The sequence below is a fragment of the Homalodisca vitripennis genome, chromosome 6, assembly GCF_021130785.1.
Source record: "Homalodisca vitripennis isolate AUS2020 chromosome 6, UT_GWSS_2.1, whole genome shotgun sequence".
NCBI classification, from domain to species: Eukaryota; Metazoa; Arthropoda; class Insecta; order Hemiptera; family Cicadellidae; genus Homalodisca; species Homalodisca vitripennis.
The window spans coordinates 138,334,082-138,353,297 of NC_060212.1; positions in this window are offsets into that span (position 1 = coordinate 138,334,082).

Here is a 19,216-nt window from a genome sequence, read left to right on the forward strand (position 1 = left end):
TTTATTCAAACATAAGTCTTTATTACAGAGAAATATCTAAAATCACTATGTCTGGCATAGTGTGTGTTAATAACACTGTCCATGCACAGCTGTCTACAATGCAAACTTTGTGTTGGTGTCATATCAAAACAAAACAATTGGGCCTACGTTGAAGTACAATAAAGCATTCAGGTGACGTAATGAACAATCTCGCACCGAGATGTAGTCATAAATCAACAATGAGGCTTTATCTGAGACAATTGATCACTTTAATTAACTCTGACCAGCCTCAAACTGTATAATCCTATCAACCGTAATACCGCGGTAGGAGTATTTTAAAGCTTGCTTACTTTATTTAAAGAATAATGCAAGAACATCCATACAATGAGAAATTTTAGATTCTATAAAATAAATGTGGAATGTTTTATTTATAAAAACCAAAAATATAGAGCTCCGATACATTCGTAAAGGTAGATCATTCAAAATTACTGGCTTATTCAGAATTTGATATTGAGGGCCCAGATCCCATCGTTGTATAATTCACGAGAGGCAAATATATCTCAATTACTGTTCTGAATTAGGGATAGAGGTTTTCCTCCGTGTAGTGGCTTTTTTATAGCATTTCAAGGAGATAAACATTATTTTTTTCAATATAAATGCTTTTTAAAAAGATTAATTAAGTATAGAAAGTAGAAAATTCATATACAGAAAGCACTTGGAACAGTCCTGTTGGACTGCTCGATCTCTTGTTTTTTCCGCAAGGTCATCGCTCGAATCGTCAACTACAAGTAAGCGTCAGGAGCCTTAGCAGTGAAATTCCGTCCTAAAGATATCTCTACTGGTGGCGAGAGAAAAGAAGAGACCTGGCCCGTGCCGGCGCACAGCTGTGTACTAGTTTGTTGCCGCGCGGTAATTTCAGGCGCTTCGCCCCACAGCCAACCCTGCGAATTGTTTATCCTAGCAATGGAGTTATTTGTTCTCAGTAATGTGGCATTCCTGCAGAGTGTGACTCATCTTAGACGCGCCCATTATTTCAGTCTTGTTAATCTTGTTAAGTTTTTTATGTTATCTTCCGAACATGCTTACCATTGGAGGATTAAACTGTATTCTCTCGGTTTCATATTCAACAATTTACAACTTTAGCAAAATATAATTATTTTCTTTTGACGTGGTATTTGTAAAGCTGTTTTTATCCAATTACAAATGTTCCTATTTTTTGCGTAAGAGGTTTTTTGTTTACTGTATATTCAATATTGTGTTAGTCAGTAAGGTATCAATGTAAAATTTTATATACATAAAAGCAATACATTTACATTATACATATATGAACATTAGTAATTGTTATCTTAACAATAAAAAAACCTTCAATTTCAGCAATTCATTTCTTTAATTATTGTTTCTTTACAACCACTGTAGAGCCTAATTATTCGAATTTATTACAAACATAAATTGTGCTAAATTTTAATTGATCAAAACAGTACCGTTATTTTAATTATCTTATAAAACATAACAATTAGACCGCAAATCAATCAAAACAGTGAAACAATAATGGAATTACGAAACAAGGCGCGACAACAAACTAGTAGTAGCGCCTGCAATTTTCAGATAGGCCAGAATCCAAGTCTCTTCTTTTCTCTCACCATCAGTATTCTACGAAATCCAGCAGTCACGGTAATGAAATGGAGCATTTGATTGATTATTTGCCTTAAGCACTACTCACTTTCAAAGAAAGGTCCGCAACATAATGTCCAGTGATATTTTGTAGTTTGACCAAACTTGTTTCAATTATTACAAAGTAGAGGTGCGCCACACCATGGATCACGGAACAGACTTTGATGTTGTTGCATGCAAAATGTCTAGGTTTGTAGCTCATTTATTCCTCGAGACATCCTCCAAACAGACATACAGGCAGATAATTATGCTGAAAAGAAATGTTTACATCCGATTCCCCACTCCCGTGACGAAAGAGAAACTACGCGAACCTATTTAGTGATGTGATATTCAGAATCAATGACGCTCAGTCAAATCTCATGAATATAATCACTATCATAGAATCTTGTCCTCCCTACGTATAACTGATAATTTAAAGTACACATATAAAATCTTCTTTGAGATATCTTCACACTTTACAAACTCACATTTTTATAAATAATACAAGTCTGAACATCAAGTGATGATGTTGTATGGGTCTGGTAGCTAGGCTGCACGATATTGTACCGGAATATAGTATAATGCGATAAAAAATTCACAACTGAACACCTCCCATGTTTTACATGGCTGAGTTTAGCCCCTGCTTCCTGTACACGTGTGGTAATTTCCGTTTGACTAAATTGGTATGTCTCAGTCACGATTCAAAATCCCGTGAACTGTTTGTAATTATTAATTTTGCGTTTTATAATAGATAATAAGTATGTTTTCATTTGATACAGTAAAGTATACAAGTGATTAAGTTACCTTTGAATGATTAAAGGCAGTATATAAGTTACAAGTGCCTAACTCTTCAGGTAAAGCAGTTTCTATTTTATTGTTTAATATTTATACTCAGGCATAATTTGTTTGGGGATGAGTTAGGCGGGTTCTTGTTCAAGGAGTTTATAAAGCATCATTCCGTGATCAACATTCATTCTTAATTCATTATTCTTAATAAATAATGAACCAATAATAGTTGTCAAGCACAGAGAAGTATTTTTATTCAGAGCATTATTTTGGAACTTTATTAATTTTAAAGGGTATGCAATTACTATGAGCCATTCAACAGTTTTTGTCCCTGACATAATTTCAGCATATAACAGAGTGTTATAATAAATTACTATTATCACTTATGTACCTTCAGCTCTAGAGCCTAAGGTATATTAATTGGTGTCCAACCCCTCTGTACTTCGAAATAAAATACTATGTGACATATTAAAATATCTTAAGGTTGTACTTAGTATTTACAGATAGACAGACAAACCAAAATGAAATATTTCAAGCGTATAGAGTGATGGGCTTCACTAACGCCCAGCCAAATAGGTTAAAATTTTTGTTTGAATCAATCAACAAGTCTCTCTCACCGCTTTCAATGAAACTATATTTAATTTAGGCATTATAATATTTGTCATTAGTTAACTTTAAAGTCTTCATTATTAAATTTATTTATTGTTACATGAACTTTTGCACTGCATTCACTTCCCTAATGAATGACTTATTACTCCAAGGTAATTAATTACAAAACGTCAGAACTTTAAGCCTTGAAGTAGTTGCTTTATCCAAGTTTATCAATTTAACTTGAAATGGCTCCCTGGAATCCGTTTTACTTTCGAGTTTACCTATACAAGTATCGTTAGCCGATTCTTAATAGAAAAGTATTTTAACCAGCATCACACAACAGGAGGTTATATAATACAACCTGTTTCTTTTTTCCGCAACATTGTTATCGAATAAAAAAAAGAAAATAATTGTTTCCAAATAACGTGCTCTACTTTTTTCCGTTCACGTTTTATTAAATGTACGATGTTTGTCAGTGTACTACCTCCACTATTGAAATAGTGTATATTTTTCAAAAATTAAGTTCTTTCTCCCTTAAGAGGGTTTTGATTTATATACAGATTTAAATCCAAAAATAGATTTAAATCTGTTCAAATTTAAATTTCAGAGAGAAATAAAAATAACTGATACAAATACCACGCGCTATTTATTATCTTTACATTTTACTACGTTAAAAAAATAGCTTGATGATTTCAGTGAATCACTTTCATTATGGTTAATTTTTTCTTTCCGTGCAATACTTTACTATTATATCGATTGTATATAATAACTTGACCTTCTATTATTAATTTTACAAATGTATTTTTTACTAAAACATTACTGGGTCAAAAAATCCTAATTCGTCGGTTAATACGTTGATTCTTCAAAATGCACTAACTAAATTAGTTTTGACATAATTTCCTATTAGTGGAATGGAAATTCAGTGTAAATTAATATTTCTTCGTTTCGAAGTATGGAAGTTAGACACTACATACTATATAGACACTACAGGAGTTGGTAGGCCTGCTCAGCCTTAAAAGTCTTAGTGTTTTTATGCTCCGTAAAATTTTACATTTGCGACTGTTTTTAATAATAAGTTAAATTAAAACAAGTTTCTAAAGGTTTTAATTTAGTGTCGAGCAAACAAATCTGAAGCCACCAAAGCCATCGAGCAACTGTAAGTAGTGAATGTCGGAGTCTTGTCATTAACATCCTGCATTGGAGCCGGACAGCTGTTCTGGAGCGTAATCGCTGTTGGAACGGCAAGTGGGGCTACGGCGCATCTACACTGCACAGCTGGGGCTACTAACCTTCGTGCCGCCTGAGCCTGCCGTTGCTGTCTGCACAAACGGATTTTTCGAGGCGCCTTCATTAAATTGATACCACATCGCTACATTGCTGTCCTGCAGTCCGTATCTACTGAACTATCAGGCGTCTGAATTTACGAGCTTAGACTTTTTTATTAGCTTCAGTATAATCTTAGTATTATAAGCTTAAATTATATAGTAGGGTAGCTCTCAGTGTTATTGTTGTTCGTTGTTTTTATCTATTTGTCTTGTTTTTATTATTTATTTTAACTGTGGCTCATATTTGTTGTATTCGTTAAGTTTTAAACTAATTACTGTTACTATTTGATTATTTATTTTATTTATTAACGATTTAATATTAATATTAATTATTTATTACTCAGGTTAGTTTTTAATATATTGACACACAAATGCCTCCTATCATTAGGTCAAGCGAATTGCTGAATGTTGTTGATGGCTTGTTTTATATTGAGCAAGCCGTTATCGATATAGCATCCCAGTTCTACAACGAACTTAAATCTTGCTCAGCCACTTTTGGAGAGGATGCTATTACAAAACTTAATTCCTCACATTAGCCTAAATTTAAGTAAGCTAAACGACCCTTTCCAAGGCAAATAGTGAGCTTAGTGAGGAATTAGGTATTTTCAAGGAAATCTATCTTCAGCTGAGCGTAGGTGTTCAAACCTCGACAAAAGTTACAGGGACATGTCGGTGGAATGCTGTGAACTTGAGGCCCAATATGAAGCTGGACATAGCTAGGGCTTAGCACTCGGCGAGTTGCAGGAAGGCAGTTCACGAGTGTCACCTACCCATAGCGTGAACGAGGATTGTGAAAGGCTTCTCCTTGAATGCAGAGAAAAGATAGCGGTATTAACTGCAGAGCGTCAGCAATTGTTAACAAGTGTCGAGGTGCTGGAGGCTGACGTGAAATGTCTACGAGCGGAGCTGAGGCGGGCTGAGACCCTGGCGAGGCGGAGGCGTATCTCCGTGGACGACAGTTTACTGGTTGAGTTGGACATGACCGACACAACCCCATTACCAGAGCAGCAAACCCCCGACCTGCCAGCAACCTGCAGCGTGAAGCTACGAGACGACCATGTCCCAGCTGTCAGCTCTCCAGCGCCTAAGCCTCGCTCTTCTTCCCCTGACCCACAGGACAGCAGTGACTTCAACCACGTACTGTTGATAGGTGACTCGCACATGAGATACAAAGTAAGGAATGTATCTCTCGGGGAGCCCATCTTGAATACTGTCCTGGAGGGAAAATTTTAGACATAAAGTATCGTTTGTTAAGTTATGTAGGTCTAGATTTCAGAGTAAATAATTTATATTCATGTAGGTGGTAATAATCTTAGACGGGGCTATCGGGGTGGTCCCGGGGTACAATGGTGGCATGGAAAGCGTGAGGTCCTCCATAGCAATGGCGGATCTACTATACACTGTCAAGACTAAGTTTCCAAATTCTAATTTTTCTTAGATAGTGTTTTTGATTCGGCAAGGCATTGGTTATAAGGCTCTCCACGACTTCACAAACCCAATTGGAGCTCATGTGCAACAACTTCGATGTTGAATTCGTGGAGGCCAATACTTGTGTAGGCAAGCGAGACCTTGCTCGGGATGGCGTTTCACTTCAACAGAAGATGTGTCGCCCGCTTAGGTTCCCTATTTGTGACGGCCATCTCAACGGCTCTGCGGTTTCTCGTGCGGCAACAACCTCTCCCCCAAGTTTTCGGGATGAAACAGTCTCTAGTCTCGGCCGGGATCCTGATCCTGTGCAGATTGTCGATGATAACCTCGGTCCCCCGGGGGAGTCGTGACACTTGGCAGGTGTCGGGGAAACTAGCTGAGCTGAGGGTAAAGGGCGTCTCAGGATCGCGCATCTGAACCTGAGATCTCTTAACACAGGTTTTGATGAGATGAGCTCTCTCTCGTGCGCGATTTTGATTTCGATGTCTTTGGGGTTTCTGAAACTTGCCTTCATCCTGAAACTTCATCTGCTGACTACATGATACCGGGGTACACACTCTGCTGCGTCGTGACCGCCGTGGTGGTCAGGAGGACTGTTCCATTGAAACCACAGGTGGAGGGGTGGCCCTGTACAGGTATTGCCTACCAGCAGTACACTCTGGCAGATGATGTGGACCCTGGTATTGAAACTCTGTGTGTTGTGGTCAAAGTGGAGGGGTTAGGTTTGGCATATGTGTGGTTTACAGGACGCCACACGTAAGATACACTTCGATGTCAGCTCTTTTACACTCTCTCTTTGTTGGCTTGGCAATGGAAGTCCCCTGTTATGTGTTTAGGGGACTTAAATATTGATTTACTGTCAAAGACTTGCAATGAAGCTAGATTTTTACGCCGACACTCTTGAAGGAATAAGATGCAGTTCCACTTATAAATGAGCCAACAAGAGTGACTGCAACATCAGCCACCTTGTTTAGACCACATAATAGTGGAACAGGTCGGCTGAGGTCGAGAGGACCGGCGTCATCGATGCACCAAGTATATTGGACTATAGAGAATTAAAGATAACAGACCATAGATTGATTTACTGCATCGTTAAATTTGCTAAGAAAATGGAAAGGGCTCCTAAAATGGTTACTTATACAGACTTTTCAAAGTTTAATGAAGAACGTGATGTAGCTGATGTTGCTGGTATTGATTGGGACAATGCAATGAATATAGTGGGAGTCGATAATATTGAGCGATTTATCACAATGAATATTCGAAAGGTGTTTGATGAGCAGGCCCCTCTAGTTTGCAAGAGAGTGACAAAGGAAAAGGCACCCTGGAGAAATGATGCTACAATTAAAAAGACTAAGAGTAAAAATAAATTGCATAGAAAATATTGGAAAACCAGAGCATGCAAAAATTGGGAATTGTATAAGACAGCACGTAATGAACTTAATCGAATGGCGTGGAAAGCAAAGAAAACATTTTTACAGGAAAGCTGTCATCCCTCAAGTAACTCCAAAGATTTTCTGGACTTGCCTTAAGAAGTGTAATGTTTTTGGAAAAATCTAAATAATAAGAATATACCGCACAACTTGGTTTTGAACGAATTAAATATGTATTTTAAAATGAAATGGGCAGTGCAAGTGATGCTAGCGATGGAATAATTGATTACTTCAATGTGAATAAGATGAAATGATGCGACAGCTGTCTTTAACTTTCATGCAGTCACTCTTGATGACGTAAAATCAGCAATGAACGAAATAAATTCAAGAGCAGCAGGAATTGATGAAATATCCATACAAATGATTAAAGCATTGAGCCCTTATGCTTTAGGTGCCATTACGCATCTGATAAATGAGTCTTTGACTGAAGGGTTGTTTCCTCAGAATGGAAAGAAAGCATAGTTTTCGCCCTATCTAAGGTACCCACCCCTCATAGTGTTAATCAATTTAGACCAATTTCAATTTTGCCTGCAATGTCAAAAATGTTAGAGAAAATATCAACTCGACAACTGATGAAACATACAATGATGAAAATATTCTACCAAAAACTCAATCTGGTTTCAGACACAACCACGGCACTTGCACTGCCTTGACAAATCTGTTTGTGATTTGATTGATGCTAAAGACAGCGGAAAGTATAGTTCAGTTGTCATGCTGGATTATTTGCAGGCTTTCGACTCAATAAGTCATAGGATTTTGCTAGCTAAAATTCACTTTTATGGTTTTGGTGTAAATGCTATTGAGTGGGTGAAGTCTTATATTGGAGGAAGAAGCCAGGTAACAAAGATTGAGAATGAGACATCTGCCTCTCTAGTCAGAAGGCGAGGTGTTAACTCAGGGAAGTTGTCTTGGTCCTGTACTGTTTAATCTGTACACTTCTGACTTCCCTACGTGTATCAAACATTGTACGGCACATTTGTACGCCGATGACTGCCAGTTGCACTTGGCCTATGATCCTGGTTCAGTGCCTGAGGCCTTTACCCATATAAACTCAGACCTTGAGAACATAAGTAAATGGTCTGTTGACAATGGGTTAAGGCTTAAAGTAGGCAAGTGCACTGTCCTTCATGTCATCCCACAAAATCTGGTACGGGCCTTGACGGATAGAGGTATGGGGATCGCTCTTGATGGTGAGTTTTTTGGCAGTGTGTGACCAAGTCAAAATTCTCGGCATCTTGCTTGATAGCGACCTAACTTTCTTCTCTGATCACGTCACATCATGCTATCCAGCGTGCTCTTGGCAGATTAAGAGGCCTGTACAAATTTCAGAAGTCTGCTGCCGGAATTCGCCAAGGTTTCAGCTTATGCAGTCGATGGTCTTTTCTGTCATTTACTACTGCTATCCTGCTTACGGTAACAGCATCTCTCGGAGTGACGTCGATCGCATTCAGAGACTTCAAAACTCTGCTATACGTTTCATTTTCAATTTGAGACGATTTGATCACGTATCCCCCTTTCGGGATGCTGCTAAGTTTCTGCCAATGGAATCCGTCTACAGGATGCTGACGACGTGCTGCATGGTCCACAATACCCTGTCACACAAGGAACCACGGTACCTGAGTGAGCGGTTGTTGTTCCGGAGGAGGTCTCGCAACGTAGCACCCCGCCATGGCTATCTGCTAAACTTTCGTAAGTCAGATATGAAGTCGGGAGAAGGAGTTTCTCATACTTCGGCCCTAAGTTTGTACAACGACCTCCCCCTTAGCCTAAAAGAATGCAGTTTGTTCCTCATTTAAAAGAAACTTAAAGATTTTTTTTGATTGTTGACAATTAACTTAGTTAAGCTATTAGTATGTAAGAAATAAGAAATGTTACAGTTTTTTTACCACTGCATTATTTTAAATTAGCCACTAGATTTTTATTGTACCTGTTTTAAATTAAATTTAGTTTATTTTTTTTTATTTAGTTTTTTAAGGCATTCAGTGACTTGAGTTGTTCCGAAAAACAGTAACTGTACTGAGAAACGCTTGTAAATAAAGGCATTTTTATTTATTTATTTACATTTTAATTTACCTAAAAATGGTATCACCTTACATCAAAACTGTGATTAACTTCACAATAACTAAGCATTTACTCCTAATTGAAACGTTAACATATATGAATATATGCATATATTCTTTTGCTGGTCTACTGTAATGTACACAAAACTACAATATATAAAAATAATATCAGTTACCCCCCGGCCTTTCCTATTGAATAACAGGTGCATTACAGGCATATTCTTTTCAAATGGCATAATAAACATCAGAAAATAATGTAGAATCTTGGAGCATTGGAAAAACTGTTTATTGTAGTATCACTAGATAAAGGAATACAACTTTTTCCAATATATAATTTTTTTTAAACTGCAAAAATTTTAATCGACCACCAATTATACAGAAAACTTACAGTTCCCAATCCTACAATTCCAAAATTATATTGTCCTTCCAAAAATAAACAAACCTGGAAATGGAATGCGTCCCATAGTGTCAAACATAAACTCTCCAACCTATTTCCTTATCACAATGGTTATCAAGAACACTTCAAAATTTAAAAAAAACCTCTTCCTTAATTTTCGGTCTAGAATAGATATGATTTTATACAATCAATTAAAGACACTATTATAGAAGAAGACGAATATCTAATATCCTTTGACGTAGTTTTCACTGTATCCTAATGTTCCAATTAGAGATACAATGGAAATAATATTGAATTGGTTGTCTTCCATAAATTTACAAAAAGAAATAGTTGATGAATATTCCATGTTAATAAACCTGTGTATGAATCATAATACTTTTCAATTTAAAGAATCATACTACACCTCAAATTGATGGTTCAGTAATGGTAAATCCTCTTTCATGCTTCATGGCAAATATATTTATGAGTTATTTTGAAACTACGGCTAAAACAAAAAATGAAATATTTCCCAAGAAAGTGGATAAGATATGGTGATGATATCTTCGCAATATTTAATAAAAAATGAAAACCTAAAAAACTTTATCTCTACCCTAAATTCGTTTTACCCTACCATTAAATTTTACATACGAAATTGAGCAAAACAATAGTATACCATTTTTAGATGTGTTAGTAATTAGAAACCAATCAAAATTTGAATTTGACATTTACAGGAAACCGACGCATATAAATAGATTTATTGTCAACTAATCTAACCATCCACCTCAACAAAAAAGAGCTAGTTTCAACTCAATTGATTTACAGACTTTTGAATACTCCACTATCTATCGATAACTACAACAAAGAGTTAAACTACATAAAAGATATTGCTATTTTTAACGGTTACACCACACAACTTATTGACAACATACTTCACAAATCAATCAAGAGAAAATTAAGAAAATCTAGAACAACATTACTACCACTTCAAGATAATAAACAAGAATTCATCTGTACAACATACAGTAACATTTCAAATCAATTGCAGAAAATTTTTAAAAAACATACAAACAAATCTATCACTTATAAGACAAACAACAAATTATCACAAATATTAGGATATCCCAAGGACAAAACCACATTCGAAAACAAGTCAGAAATGTATGAAATTAAATGCAACGACTGTGATAAATTGTACATTGCCAAACTAAAAGGAACATTAAAACACGATTCAAAGAACACTTTGCACACATAAAATATGGAAGAAAATGAAAAAATCTGCTGTGGCGAATCACTGTATTGAATCTGGACAACACAATCTCTAATAAAAATTTACGATTATTAAAAGAAGTTACAAACACAACACACTTAAATGCTTGGGAAACATTTACATTAACATAAATCAAGAAAAACTAATCAATAATGAAGACGGACCAATTCAAAATTCAGTTTTACTCTCATCTCAATTTATTAAAAAAATTAAAATTAAATTCTGATTAAATATTTGATACTGGCTAACCATACATCCAAATTGTTTACCATATGTTATTATAAAATTAATTATTATTACAAAAATGTAAACATTTGATAATTTGTGAAGTGCCTGATGATGGAATCTTTGATTCAGAAAGGCCTTGCACAAAATAAAAAATTATATATTGGAAAAAGTTGTATTCCTTTATCTATTGATACTGAGCCGGTTCAATGCCTATATCTCCCCGGCTCATGTGTGTTTTATATAGTGTATGTGTGTGTGGTTTATTGGCTGCAGAGGCCACTGACCATTTGAAGGCGTTTGGCCTTTCCGGGAGAGTGGCGTCAAGACTTCGAGCCGTGGTGTACAAGTTAGGAGTAGCTCCAGTTTAAATTTTTTTTGTTTAATTAAGTGTTTTGTTAGTTTTGCTGAGCTGTTTTTCCTTCTGACATGTGCGGCTAAGTTTACGGCCCCTCACTGATGAGGTCCAGGAGATGAGTTGATTTTCTGCTGTCATCTCTCCATCATGCGTGGTCGCAGAGAACCTTCGCTTTTGCGCTCTGCTGAAGGACGGCCACCATGATGGACATTTTCTACTAGTCAACATCTGTGATACCCTGCTCATATTCTTTATTTATTTGTTATTGTTATTGTTGCCATTTATATAGTTTTATATTTTGTTATTTAATTTTAAGTTAGTTTTAGATATTATTTAGTTATTTCTTGGATTTCATTAGGAGCCCGCCCCTTAGCCGAAGGATACCGGGTGGAATTGGCATTTCTTGTTTCAAATTATGGCGTTTCTATCTAATTTTTGTATGCAGGTGCACCTGACAAGGATTGTTTGAGGTATACTACTGCAGGCACTATTTATTTTTTTATTTTTTTTTTTATTTATAGTATATATATATATATATATATATATATATATATATATATATATATATATTATTTATATATATATAATATATTTATTTATTTTGACTGGATAGGCCTATGCTGTGTCTTAGTAAAATGAACCTGAGTATACTGACCACGGTGTTCTTTTTTTTACCTAGTTTTGTTTTGATTCCGGCATCCCCGTTCGCCACCATGGGCGCGCGCTTCCCTGATGGTTTGCTGTGGGTGTGCGAGCGGCGATGTACGGTTTCAATACTACAATAATCAGAAAATAAGTTATGCCTGGAAAATATTTCATTCTCCTAATCTATTTTCAGAATAATTGTTCAATTAGAGAGCAACGTTTTGAGACCCTTGAACAGTTCTAATGACTATAAATGAAATATACAAATTCTTATGTAACATTATATAATATTTTAATGACTAGCTCTTCTAGTAATTTCAGTAACACTTGAACTATTTTAAGCTATATTGTTGAAATACTAAGTCCCGTAGTAATGTGCGTTAAAACATTGAAATAAAAACACTCATATGACGTAATGTGATGCAGGCCTATAATAATTTTGAATCGGAAGTAAGTATGTGCAAAGTACATATTTCAGTGTTTATCACTAAGAAGATAGAAGCTAAACTAAACTGCCACCTATTATGCAGTTTTTAGTGGTTTCAAGAAGCATTTCTGGTTCAAATAAATTATATTTCACAAGCCATAAGCTTACTTTGGCAAAAAGTGTCTACTTCCAGCCATTGTAATCTACTTCCGGTCTAAGGCATATTCGGTGCCATGTTAGCGTTTCGATTTTATCCCGATCAAGAAAATATGTACATACAAAGGTCTGGAAAGCCCTTTTCGGTCATTGTACTCTGCTTGCAGTCTAAAGTATTTTTCATAGCGGTTGCATTCTTATTCCGATCGTGAAAGTAAGTTGGTCTGGAAAGTGTACTTCAGATAAAAAGTGACTACTTCTGATATTGTAAAATACTTCTGGTCTAAAATATTTCCGGTACTTTAGTAGTGTTTCCACTAATGTCCCTGATCAAGAAAATTTGTTCTTACGCTGGTTTGAAAAGTCTATTTTGGTCAATTAGCGACTTCTACCTCCGGCTTAAGGTATTTTATTGAGATCATATTACTTAAGTTTATTACATTTCACACCTCTAGGACAGAGGGAAGTTTCATTCGTAAACATATTTTTGAGTGTTATTTTTCACGAGTAATCTGTGTATGAAACTCCACCTTTCTAGGGCAAGGGAATGTTAAAAAACATGAACATAGTTCTTTCAGGGGCTGCAACCCTATTTCAGCCTTTATGACTAGTTGATTTTTATGATGATACTATTTTTGTATTTACACCATGAGACACGTACGTGTCAAATTTAATATTAATAGACCTTGACAAGTTTAAAACCAAAAATAGGGAATTTCCTTCTAGAGATTGCAACCCTATTGTAACGCCTAAGGATATTCGTTATAAAAATGCCTTATTTTTTTTCTAATTGTCCAAATGGCATACGTGTGCAAAATTTGAAGTATGTGAGATAACGGTAAGTTGGAGAATCCGTGACAAGTGAATAAGTGAGTGAGAGAAGTCTTTTCCAGTTTTTATAGAGACTTTACCCGCGGTCTGCATGTGATTTCCTATTAAATAACAGGTATCTCAGAGTCACGTCGTTATCTTTTAGTTTAAAGAAACATTTTATGAGGCCCTGAAGTTGGAGAGCGAAACTGTTTTATAAAGTACCATTGACATACTTAAACAATTGAACTATTTTAGGCCAGAGTGAAGGAATACTCCTTGGAAATTTCAGTGATAGCAATTGCGAATATAATTTTTAACTGGTTAGTCTTGTTTAAAGTTGATATTATTTTTATAATTCATCGTTAACAGCTTCAAAAGTGAAATGTTATTTAATTGACTCTTGAATCAATTATATTCTACATACCATATTATAATTTGTCTTTTTGCCATGATTTAAAAATATATATACGAGGCATATTCAGAAAGTAATTGTATTAAGTAAGTGTAATTTCATTTTCTGGTAAGTTTCATGCTCTCAAAGACAAAATTGTCATCGTAGTAAGAAATCGAGAAGTAACAGCCACTAGTACCCTATTCAACCCCCTATGGGTGGTGATTTTTATTTGTCTGCTGAGAGTCTAAGATACGTGTGTGTCAACTTCTTTCTAGGACAGTGAACAGTTGAAAAAGAAAAATAAAGTTATTCTATGGTTTTAAACCCCTACGTATGATGATCTTCATGAATAATCACTTGTTTTGTCTGATGAGTATGTAAAACGTGTGTGTGTCCCTTACATGTTATATTTCTACGATAGTCCTTCTAAAGGTTGCAACCTCATTTCAACCTCCATAGTTTATTGATATTTATTTGCAATGTTTTCCTTTATCTTTTGTGAGCACAAGACACGTGTAAGTAAAATTTCATATTCTATGACATGTAGGAGTGGGAAACCAAAATATAGTTCTTTTATCCAGATTTCAATACCTGTTGATCTTTATGAAAACTCTGGGTGAGTGAGTGGGTGAGGTAGCGAATAAGGGCTTTTCCTGTTATTGCCATTTATATTATTTATTACATTAAATCTGCCATAATCTTATATATCAGAACAAAACTATTAGACACATATTTCAAATAACACATTAAATTAAAAATTATTGTTTAAAGATATTTGGAATTCATTTTTTTTGCAGTGTAAAATGTTTGGCAAAAACTATATTCCACCGTACATTTAATTAGTTGTATAAGATAAACGACAGTAAGATATATACACATATATAATTTATTATAAAATAAACCCTTTTTTTATGTTTTAATCTGGTAAATATATTCGCGCACAGTCTGTGTAACTGGATTATACGGAAGTGTATTTTATTTGTTGTCCCTATGTTAAATTACGAGTTGACTATAAATTAAGTTAGGGTTAGCTTTGGTTCAAAAACAGTGATTTTTATCAGTACCATCGACATTGTGCTGTATCGATTCTCTCCCTTATTCTGTTTGAGAAGAATATTAAAATCTTTAAACATTTCTCTAAATCGCTTTTTCCATTAAAAATATGATTTAAAATCCAGTAAATGTTGCAATAATTTTAATTTGTTATATTTTTATATTAATTTTTACTTAAAACAAAATTTATACCTCTCTAATTATACTATTTAAGTTATTTTGTAACAATACATTATCCATTTCTAACACATTGCATATTTTTTACAAAAATATAATTCTTCTACAACGTAAGGGACTGCTGTTACATATTGCACAATCCATTAATGATATTAATTCTTACATATTCATATTACATTGTGCTGTATCGATTTCTCTCCCTTATTCTGTTTGAGAAGATATTAAAATCTTTAAACATTTCTCTAAATCGCTCTATTGAAACCGTACATCGCCGCTCGCACACCCACAGCAAACCATCAGGGAAGCGCGCGCCCATGGTGGCGAACGGGATGCCGGATCAAAACAAAACTAGGTAAAAAAGAACACCGTGGTCAGTATACTCAGGTTCAATTTACTAAGACACAGCATAGGGCCCATCCAGTGAATATAAATGGTATATATATATATACTATAAATAAAAAAAAAATAAAAAAATAAAAAGTGCCTGCAGTAGTATACCTCAAACAATCCTTATCAGGTGCAACCTGCATACAAAAATTAGAAACGCCATAATTTGAAACAATAAATGCCAATTCCACCCGGTATCCTTCGGCTAAGGGCGGGCTCCTAATGAAATCCAAGAAATAACTAAATAATATCTAAAACTAACTTAAATATAAACTATATAAATGGCAACAATAACAATAACAAATAAATAAAGAATATGGGCAGGGTAATCACAGATGTTGACTAGTAGAAATGTCCATCATGGTGGCCGTCCTTCAGCAGAGCGCAAAAGCGAAGGTTCTCTGCGACCACGCATGATGGAGAGATGACAGCAGAAAATCAACTCATCTCCTGGACCTCATCAGTGAGGGGCCGTAAACTTAGCCGCACATGTCAGAAGGAAAACAGCTCAGCAAAACTAACAAAAAACACTTAATTAAACAAAATTTTAAACTATAGCTACTCCTAACTTGTACACCACGGCTCGGAGTCTTTGCCACTCTACCGGAAAGGCCAAACGCCTTCAAATGGTCAGTGGCCTCTGCAGCCAATAAACCACACACACATACACTATATAAAAACACACATGAGCCGGGGAGATTATAGGTATTGAACCGGCTCATCAGACTCCCCCCCCAAAAGGAGGAACTCCCCTCTGTTAATTTCTTCAAAATGAAGAACCAAACGAAATGCCTCTCCCCCCCCAATGGTTGAAGAATTATAAACCGGAAACACTGAAGTCTGGCAGAAGGGAAAACCAAGAAAATCCAGTTGGAGGCAAGAAATCACTCCAAGAGTTGCGTGGGTACAAAGAAGAAAACAGGAACCTTGATCAGGAAGAAAGAAAGAGCAGAGGTGATCAGGCCTCTGGACCTAAAACCCTCCGCACAGACTAAAGAGAAATCACGGATGACTCCGGCAAGGCTTCAGTTGGGATATGTGCGCCTTCCTGAAAATCTTCCCGGACTGAGGATCTCCCAGTCGGGCAGTCACCGGAGTCAGAAACTTCAAGATGCGGTGGGGACCAGTCCACCTGTAGCAAAGTTTAGCAGCTCTTTTATCCACAGCCGAACTGACTGGGTGAGCCTTGCAGTAAACTAGATCCCCCACCTGGAAGGGATTGGCAATACGACCTCGGTTGTACTTCCTCCTTACTAACTCCCTAGCCCGAATGAGATTCCGCCTGGCTGCCTCCCAAGTGGCTTTCACATCGGGAGTACCAGGAGGTGGCAGAAGATCGCTAATTTTCCAAAGGTTCGCCAAAGGGTTGTTTGGCGGAAAGCCAAATAATAACTCGAAAGGTACTGCCTTGTGACTTTCATGCTGGGCCGTATTAAAGGCAAATTGGATCCAAGGTAGTTGTTGACCCAGGTGGTCTGATTTTCCGCATGAAAGGCAATGAGAGCAGATCGAAGATTGCGATTAAACCGTTCGGCGTGAGAAGGCTGAGGATAGAAAGGGGAAGTAGTCACATGGCGGATTCCGTGCCCAAAGCACATTCTTTTAAAGATATTGGAGACAAAACTGTGAACCATTATCGGAAACTAAGGTGGCGGGGATTCCAAAGTGTTGAAAAAAATGGTTACGAAGTGCTTGCACCGTGAGCTGCGCGGTAGCACTCCGCAATGGGAACAACCAAACAAACTTGGAGAAGGCATCCACACAAACAAGTAGGAACTTATTTCCGGACTTGCTACGCGGGAGAGGCCCAACATAGTCAATGAAAACCTTCTCCAAAGGTTTTTCCGCCACCTCAGATGACAAAAGACCCAACTTGGTAATTTTTGAGCGGGTTTGCTTAGCGAGCACAGTTCACAAGAACGTACTCGAGCTGCAATATCCCGGTCCATACCTTTCCAGATGAACTGATCCCTAATCTTCGCGATGGTCTTATGAATTCCTAGATGTCCGCCCACAGGAGAAGAATGAAAATACTGAAAGACCATCGGTACAAGAAAGCTTGGCAGCACTAACTTAGGTTTTCTCCGCTGCTTGTCACGGCAGCATAGAGCACCTCGGTACAGAAAATAAGGAGGGTGGGCACCTCCGTTTTTAAGCTCATTGATGATAGCAGTCAGCTCGGGATCCTTAAGTTGGTGTGGAACAATGTCCGAAATGCCAGGAGGAAAGTCTAGGAGCACGCCACAACATGGCGGCTCTGATAAATTCTGGTGGTCGTTGGGTAAGTGATACATGCGTGACAGAGTGTCCGCTATGATATTTTGGGTGCCTCGCACGTGCTGCACTGTGAACTTAAGGGCAGAAATTTGGAATACCCAGCGACCAATCTTCCCGAGCTGACGGGGGTGGGCAAGGAGCCAAGAAAGTGCCTGGTTGTCGGTTTCCAACAAAAATTCTTTATGTTCTAGGTAACGCCTGAACTTATTAATTCCAAACACGACAGCCAAACATTCCAGCTCATAAACAGAACAAACTCTTCTTCTCACAAGGGGTTAACGTGCGTGAAGCATAAGCTATAGGCTGCTGGATACCATCTACTTCTTGCGATAAAACAGCAGCAACGGCTAAGGAGGAAGCATCAGTTTGCAAGACGAAACTTACGACTGAAATCAGGCATAGCCAAGACTGGAGGCTGCATCACTGCCTCTTTCAGCTGCTCAAAAGCAGTCTGTTGCGCTTCACCCCACTCAAACTTGGCAACCCTTTTTCCTAAGAGAGTTCAGAGGGCCGCCACTTCAGCAACATTGGGGATGAAAACGACGATAAAAAATTTATCATTCCCACAAAACGGGCAATCCCCTTGGCATCCTTAGGAGGAGGAAACTCCCTGATTGCCTGGGTTCTCTCTGGATCAATACAAACACGCTCTAGAAGAGACAAGATGACCCAGAAACGATATTTCAGGCTGAGCAAAACTCACCTTTTCAGGATTGACGGTAAGGCCAGAACTCTCGCAGCCTAGTTAGAACTTCCTCTAGATGAGTCAAGTGCTCCTCATAACTCTCACTGTACACAAGCAGGTCATCCAGATAGTTGAACACGAACTTAAATTTGACATCATGAAGATAGAATCCAGGAGTCTGGTGAGTGTCTGGGCCCCCACAGCCAAGCCCATTGGCACTCGGGGTGAACTGGTACAAATTCCAAGGCACACAAAAGGCAGTGAGAGGTCGAGACTCGTGTTTTAGAGGAATCTGATGATATGCTGATTAAGATCAAAAATGGAGAAATTACTTGGCCTTACCAAACCAGTCGAAAGCAGAATGCAAATCGGGGAGAGGCACGGAGTCAATTTCTATCTGAGCATTGAGCTTTCGATAATCCAGGACCAATCTGGACTTTCCCATTAGGTTTCGGCACTAGAAACGCTGGACTGGAAAAATTTGAGCAAGACGGCTCGATTACCCCACTCTTAAGTAAATCATCAATCATATTTCTCAGAATTTCCATCTTGGGCGGAGCAAGCTATATGGATGGGAACGTACAGGACGGGTGTCTGTAAGACGAATCTCGTATTCCAAGAGATTGGTCGTTGCCCAGTTTGTCAGTTAGGACTTCAGGAAAACTGGAACAAATCTGCCTTATGTCCTCAGCCTCTTTCGGCGTAAGATGTCCTAGTTGGTCAGGAG